This window comes from Solanum stenotomum, chromosome 12 (genome assembly GCF_019186545.1).
Source record: "Solanum stenotomum isolate F172 chromosome 12, ASM1918654v1, whole genome shotgun sequence".
In the NCBI taxonomy this organism is placed as follows: domain Eukaryota; kingdom Viridiplantae; phylum Streptophyta; class Magnoliopsida; order Solanales; family Solanaceae; genus Solanum; species Solanum stenotomum.
Genome location: NC_064293.1, coordinates 10,920,899 through 10,929,093, shown reverse-complemented (window position 1 = coordinate 10,929,093; position 8,195 = coordinate 10,920,899).

Genomic DNA, 8,195 nt, shown 5'->3' with positions numbered 1-8,195 from the left:
AAGAGACACCATACCTTAGATTCGTAGTTGAGAGAACGTTTTGCTGCTGAGAATAGTTCAGAGGATTTGAGGCAGAGGTGAATAGCCCTAGCTCATACGTTGATCGAGATGAAAAAGAGACACTTTTGGGCTTGATAGGGCAATGTTGTGACCAATGGATTTTGAGAGAAAAACGATATTTTTTGGATTTTTAGAAAATAGTGTTTTTTTTTGCCGCCTACTTTTCAGAATTATTATTTTTTGGGTTTTAGTAAATTTTTTAGCAATGTTTTGGCGCTCCCGCTAAGTCTCTCAATTACAATTGGGACGAGTCATTAGTTTTCTTAGGGACGAGATTTTTTACCTTCTCAATAACATATAACTTTTAGGACCGAAATATAATCTTGTCTCAAAATATATACTTTTTGTGACGGGATTATTAACTCGTCCCTACATGTTGGTCTTAACTGAACCTTTTTCTTGTAGTGAAGCCGGGTATGTACTTTGTGAAGGTCGAGAACGACCTTGGTATGATGAGGATTTCCTTGGGGTCTTCTTCCCCTCATAAGAGATAGAGGACACATCATCTCTTTTCTTCTTCAACAAGCCCGAAGAGTCGGGCGTGGTAGCAACACGGACAATCTTCCCGGTTCTCAATCCATCTTCGATAGTCTCACCTACCTTGACTATCTCAGCAAATTTTGCTCCAACGAGCAACATGATTCTGTCATAATATTCAGGCTCTTGCACCCGCACAAACACTTCGACAATTTCCTTTTCTGACATGAGAGGTCTAACTCTAGTTGCCTCCTTTCGCCATCTATATGCGAATTCTCTGTAACTTTCGATCGACTTTTGTTTCATCTTCTCCAAGGAATAACGATCAGGAACGATCTTCACATTGTAGGCGAATCGTTCGATGAAGTCTTTAGCCAGAGCATTCTAGCTAGACCACTGTCTCGTTTCATGAGACGTAAACCATTCTAGAGCCTCTCCGCTCAGACTTTGGCTAAAAAGCCGCATTAACAAAATTATCTCTCCCAAATCCCACGAGTTGGTCACAGTAGGCCCTCAGGTATGCTAAGGGGTTCCCCGTTCCTCCGTAGATGTCAAATTTTGGCACCTTGAACCCCTCCGGGAGGTCCAAATTCGGATGAATGCACAGGTCTTCATAACTCAACCCGTCGACCTTAGGAACGCAGTTCAACTCCTTCATACTTTTTTAATTTACTCATTCATATCTATCTTGGCGGTCTCTACCTTTGACCTCCACTCTCTCTCTCTCTCCTCATAGTGGTCGAGCTCCGAACCAGGGGAGTCATGCTCGTTTGGGACCGGTATTTGGAAGTAGCCTTTTGTGGTAGTGGTGGAGCGATAGAGGGACTCTGGCCATTTAAAGGGGTGTGGTAGTTTTGGGGGAAAGTCTGGGGGCTAGTATATTGGTTTTGGTGAAGGAGGGAAGTGTGTGGGTTATTAGCGTTTTAGGTGTGAGGGGGTAGGCTAGTTTGGTGGTTTGCATTAGGGGGAGGGAGTGGTGCTTGGAGGTTGGTGTTTTGAGGAGGGGGTGGTGTTTGATAAGAGGCTGAGGCGTAATGAGGGTTTTGGGTGGTAAGGTCAATGATGGAGGGATTACGAGCAGGACTTGAAGACGGGTTTTGAGCTTGTTCCACGTTGGGATGGGGAATTTGAGCTAGAGGTCTTCCGTCTGGTTGAGTGTTGACAGCAAAAATCGGAGGAGGCAAATCTTGTTTTCTCTGCATCTCGACCCTTATCTCAGCAATTTGTTGCATTAACTACAGGATTAGTTATTCTGATCAGCAAGGGCGGNAGTTTGGTGGTTTGCATTAGGGGGAGGGAGTGGTGCTTGGAGGTTGGTGTTTTGAGGAGGGGGTGGTGTTTGATAAGAGGCTGAGGCGTAATGAGGGTTTTGGGTGGTAAGGTCAATGATGGAGGGATTACGAGCAGGACTTGAAGACGGGTTTTGAGCTTGTTCCACGTTGGGATGGGGAATTTGAGCTAGAGGTCTTCCGTCTGGTTGAGTGTTGACAGCAAAAATCGGAGGAGGCAAATCTTGTTTTCTCTGCATCTCGACCCTTATCTCAGCAATTTGTTGCATTAACTACAGGATTAGTTATTCTGATCAGCAAGGGCGGGCTGAGCCACCACGACATCAGTAAGGCTGGTTTCTTCGTTGTTATCACCCATTGTTGCGTTTCCCTTTTGTAAACTTTGACTAGGGAAGGAATCTGTAGGACCTTTAGATCTAGTGAAATAAGGATGATCGGCCAGTGTATCAACACATCAGTTCTAACTACCTATAGAGAAAACAACTCAAAGGCAAATCTGTCAGTATTAGTTCTGGATGAATAATGCAAGATATCACATAGAAAGCAGATAAACACATAAAAGTTGCTTCGTTTGAGGACACGTTAACCCACGAGTAATGGGGACTGATATTTTGAACAAGCAGGAATTTGCTCGTTTTATTTTGGGGCTAGTGACTCAGAAAGGCTAAATTGTGTTGAGCTAAGGTTTTCTTGCTGCATCTTCTGGCATCTGTTGATCTGAACTCAATGTTTCCTTGTAGAATGAAAAATGGGGAAAAGAAAATTTGAAAAAGATAGGGGCCGGGCCTTGAGGCTGCCTACGTATCTTCCAAGGAGAATTCAGGCCCTACGTAGTTCGAATACAAATGAAATTTTCATTTTCATTCATTTCTGGTGATTACAAGGAAAGTGAAAAACATATAAGAAAGCTCCTAAAAGATAGATGGTGCCTTCACCGAATCTTCTTCCTCTAACTGCCGTATTAGCCATGGGGGACAAACTCAACTTGAATCTTTTCCATGTTGACGAGGGATTCCACGTCATAGCGAAACCCAAGGCACCTTCCAATGTTGTGATCTATGGCATCATGATAAGGGCAGGGTTTCCAGATCTCAATTCCAACGGTATCGATCGTTTCATCATCCTTTCTGATAGAGGCTAAGACTCCTTTTTGAACCAACTGACTATAGATATCCAGCAATGTTTTCTTGAAAGGCGTGAAATAGTGACAATAAAACAAAGTGTGCTCAGTGACTGGCATATTAGGCTCCTGTTGGTCATAGGTAAGGATGGTGTTCCTACCCCATATATACGGGATCTCCCCAATGTTGATCAGGTTGCGGATTAATGCCTTAAGCTCCACACATTCCTCTATAGTGTGTCCTCTTTGGTTCGGGTGGTAGGCACATGTCTTTTGAGAGCTTTCATGCCCAAACCCAAAAGTGGTTACTTCGAGAGGCTTCAGCATACCTGACGCCTTAAGGTGCTCGTAAATGAGAGCACACGACACGACTCTTGCCCCCATGCTATGTGTCCGCTCATAAGCCGGGAGAGTGATCTTTTGGTCTCCTCCTTTCAGACGTCCCAAGAAGGGAGACATATAGATGATTTCCTCATCGGCATCTTCTTCAGTAGCTCCAGGGTGAGTGTCTTTTGGACCACTATTGACTTCTTGATTGAAGAAAGAACATTTCCCGCGTATCTTCTGGAGTCTCATAGTTATGTCATTCTTGAAGGCGTTATGTTCCTTCCGCACAACAACTGTCTTTTTACTTATAACATCGCATTTTGTCCTCTTTGCTGCCAATTCCTCATCTAGTGCCGCATTTGCTGCTTGTGCGACCGCGGTGGCAAACTCTACTTCTATTCTCTTTTCTCTGGTTTCTTGGATCTCTCACCTGAGCCGCTGCAATTCCATCCTCAAATCCTCCTCGATTAGCTCTATGTCGATACCCTTGCCTTTTTCCATCTTAGCAGCAATTTCACCTTTCCTGAGATAATAGAGTAATATTTTAGGATTTGGTGGTAGGATTTTATTTCTGACTGGGAAACTTAAGACTCATGGAATTTTGGTCGGACATTTGGTAGTGACTTGTATTTGATATTGTAGGAATTTTTGGAAGTTTTTGAAAAGGAGTGGGATAAGGGTGTCCTCATTCAAAGCAACGTACCACATAAACGGTTAAAGCACACAAGCATATATCGCGTGTCCTAACAAGTAGGGGGCCCTTTTGTGCCAAGGGTAGGTCTAGCGTATTTGAAGATGTATGTGTAGAATTGAACCATTTCGTTACCCCAGAGCAAATTTTGCATATAAAATGATGTTCAAGAAGCGAAAATAGGCAGGGGAAGTAAGGAATAAACGAAAAATACAAAGGAAAGGCTCACATAGGGGTCATTTGAAAAGAGTACCAAAATACAAGAAAGGCAAGCCCACGCAGGGGCAAATAACAATAAGTACATATAGAAAAACCCACGCAGGGGTGAAATCCGCTAAGATGCTCCCAATGGCCCCGCCTCTGATATGTTTCTCTTGTTCTGTGCCATGAGATGTTGAAGCCTATATTGAATCATTAGCAAGTATCCTTCGCTCCGGCGGCCTTTCTCTTCCCAGTTTTCGAGACACATTCCACTTTTCTTATCTCCAATCCACAAGTTAAGCTCTCCCAAATCGCTTCTCAAGCTTTCTAATTCTTGAGTTATGCTCTCGAGGGCGTACTTATCCTCTTCTTGCTTTCGGAGAAATTCCTCGTGCATTTCCTGGGCTTCTCTTCTTACCTCTCTTAGTTCTATCAAAGCTTTGGACTCTTTGTCCTCTACACTGCGGTAAATGTTCGGAACTGAGAAGGAGTTACCCTGTATATTGCGCTTCAACCAAGCTTTGTAAGTTTCATCGTACCCCGCATTAAATCGATCTGTGCCAATGGTGTCCTTATTCATTGGTACTGTTCTTTTCCATTCTCTCAGCATCTCTGAAGCCTCAAGCACTCTATCATCCCCGATGTCGAACACATAGATACGGTAGTATGCTTCTGGAGGTGTAGTTTGTCTTCTTCCGAACTGTCTCAGGACCCGGATGGGTGCATATGGGCGAATACCTCAAATACCTGGCAGAGGAAGCACAAGTTGTCTGTTGCCCCGTACTATGTCATCTTTCGAGATGAAACGGTCGAACATCCGCTGGATGTTTTCTTCTCTTAACTCAGAAAAAATTTGAGCCCATCTTTCTCTGGTTCTTCTTTTTTCTCAATCTACCCAGAACAATATGCCATTCAAACTCTTAAGAGCGTTATGTTCATCAAGGGTATGGAGTTCTTGAGTTTCGTGTCTGTTCACCAAGTGACTCATTATCCACCATTGAAGAAGAAGGTTGCAACCTTGAAAGTAACGATGCCCTTCCTTGCATTTTCCCAAAGCACGGTACATGTCAGAAAGGATGACAGGTGCGATAGGATAATACTTTACTTGCCCTTGGTTCAGATGCTCGTGGAATGGAGTGTGTGCAAGCATTATCACTCGGGTGTTGATGTTGAGGCTCGGGCCGTGTGGAAAAACCATGGTGCCCAATAGTGCGACGGTGAATGCCAAAGGTCTGATCCCGTCCCATTCTCTAAAAGTGACCCTGAACTCTTGGTTGTAATTCGCATAAAAGCTCGCATCCCCGAATCTAACATAGAGATCCATGAAAGAAACGCTAGAACCTTCGGCCCAGTAAGCACAATCTTTTCTTAATCCGAGCCAGTTTACAATATCCTCGAGGGTAGGCTTGTTAGGGATTAAGATGTTTTCCCATTTTCTCACTCTTCCTTCAAGCCCTGTACCGACTGTGTTTATTCCGTCCCGAATTTTCTCAATTGTCGGGGTGATTTCCATGGTTCAAAATCGGAACACCATTTTCTCGTTGTCCCAATAACCTGTGAGGACTTCAATCAGCTCGGGCCACCCGACCATGTTAATGAGTTCTGTTAAGGCCCCCTACATATTTGTTGAGGTCTCTTTTGTGAAACGTATTGAGGTCGTTGTACCACATTTTGAGCAGAACCGGGGCTTCCACTACCATGTCAAATTTGGGAAATCGATCCATACCTACAAAATAAAGCACAGTTAAAATTCCCTCCCCCAAATAGGCAACAATTAGGTTTCCACACATACATCTTTCAAATGTCAAATAATATGATATGTCGTTAGGTCGTGGACCTTGGATATGATTTTGGCGGTTTTACTAATGGACTTAATACGCCTTGTGTATTAAGCCGTCTTAGGCTAATGCTTAGATTTGGATTTGGTTTCGCTCTACTCTAGGTTGACTAGAATTGGTTGAGAAATGACGGTTATTCGAGTCGGACAAACAACGGGATGAAGTCTAATAAACGACGTTGGATAACCACAAGCCAACTATTCGTTTATCACTTCCAAAGAATTCAACTTGTGTTTTTTCTGAAGGACAGCTGTGGTAAGCCACGTAACCGCCTTTTTTCCTAATGCAGTCTATTTGCGTTTGGCGAAATCGGGTGCCATGAATGCCACAATTCAATATAAGCGATAAATAAAACAAGTAGACAGTTAAAACACATAGCCAAATAAATTAATCTTAAGGTTAGAACCATTCAAATCTCCAGCGGAAGTCGCCATTCTGTTTTATTAGGAAAATATTATTTTATTGCTTTTAAGAGTCGCACTTAATTTTAAAGTAAAATTAAGAAAACTGTTGTTTTCAAAAGACTAAAATAGAGAACCTAAAGAAAACTTAAAAGGGGTTCGGGGTTCTTATTAGAATTTTGAAAAGGGTTTGAAAGCACCTAAAATGCCCGCTAATATGCGATTATTCGGTAATTAATTATTTGACTAAAATAATTTAACTCAACTTGAATTGCAAAATTGAACTTTTTTAGTTAAGACCATTTTAAAAAGGGATAAGGAGAGGTATTGCGATATTATCTAAGTTAAACATTTTGATAGATTATGTTTCAATATTATAGGAAGCGAGTATTTAATTAGTTAATTTTTAGAAGATTAGTTTAGAATGACTATCTTTCGGGGAATTAAACCGTAGTAACCTTAAGACTAAAACAAATATCGATAGGTAAACATATATAAAATAATCAGTAAAGAACGAAATTTGGGCCCAAGTCTGGTTTACTGTTCGCCTGGGCCAGTACTTGGGCCTAATCTTGTTTTGGGTCGAAGGCCCATTCGAATCACTTGCACCTGTCTTAGTCTAACATAACAAAAAATATTGTTCTTTGGGCCTTAGGCCTGATTTTTTCATCTGTCCTAATAATTAACGAAATAATAATAAGCAAGACAAAGGAGGGGCTTAGGCCCAAAGTAACAAAATACAATTCATGAGGAAGAGTAGGCCTCTTTAAGCCCGTTTTCTCATTTTTCGTATACACTAGGTGTATACTAGTGTATAAAATCTCGTATCAGCTCCAAATCTTGTTCGTCAATTTTTTAAGGACTTGTTCTTCGATTTTAATGACCGGCTAACTCGAATAAAAATTTGAATATAAGCCTCTGTGGCCCAAAGGAAAATGCGAGGATAAAGTCCGCGAGGACCCGAGCAGATATCACATGCAAGTGAAGAGAACGAATTAGCAAAAGAGGAAACTGACATGGAATAAAGAATGAACTGGCAAAAGAAATTAAAAATAAGACCAATGAAGTTACCATCCCACAACTTGAATTAGCCAAGAAAAAGGACATAAATATGTATATATAAAAAAAAGAAAAGGGTCAATGATAAAAATTCATCCACTAACTTCAAATAATGAAAGTGAAATTGACAGCTTGTCTCTACGTAGCAAACGACAAGAGTGGACCTCCTCAAAATTTAAAAGCAACAATGGACATTATACCTTATAATGCTCCAAGAATAACTATTAAACAATCAACTCAAGTCATTTCTGGACAAATATGATAATTTATAAAAAAAATATTCAGCTTCCGGTTGCTTCCCGAATTAAAGACAAAAGCATGTTTGAGTGAATTTCGACAATGCAATTTGACTTATCTCTAATAACCGACTAATTTGTCAAAATTAAACCGAAGGTAACGACCAACTAAGGCAAGTACATTTTTCTTGAATATTTAATTATGACATTAGATTCACACAGATTTGTTATTTACAAGGTAAACATGCTCATAATTCGATCAAATCAATTGGTTTAAATCAATCACCGTAAAGATGCTCAATATTAGATTACATAAGCATGCATATCCTAAATTTGTGGGTCCAGATAGTTGACAATATGGTGAAGTTGTTTTACACTTCAACTTTTAACAAGTAAAACATATTGCCTATTATTTCAACGTGAATTTCTAGTTTCCAGTGAACAGCCATAAGCATCAAAAAGGTGGAGACTCTTTTAACGCATTCAAACTTGTTCC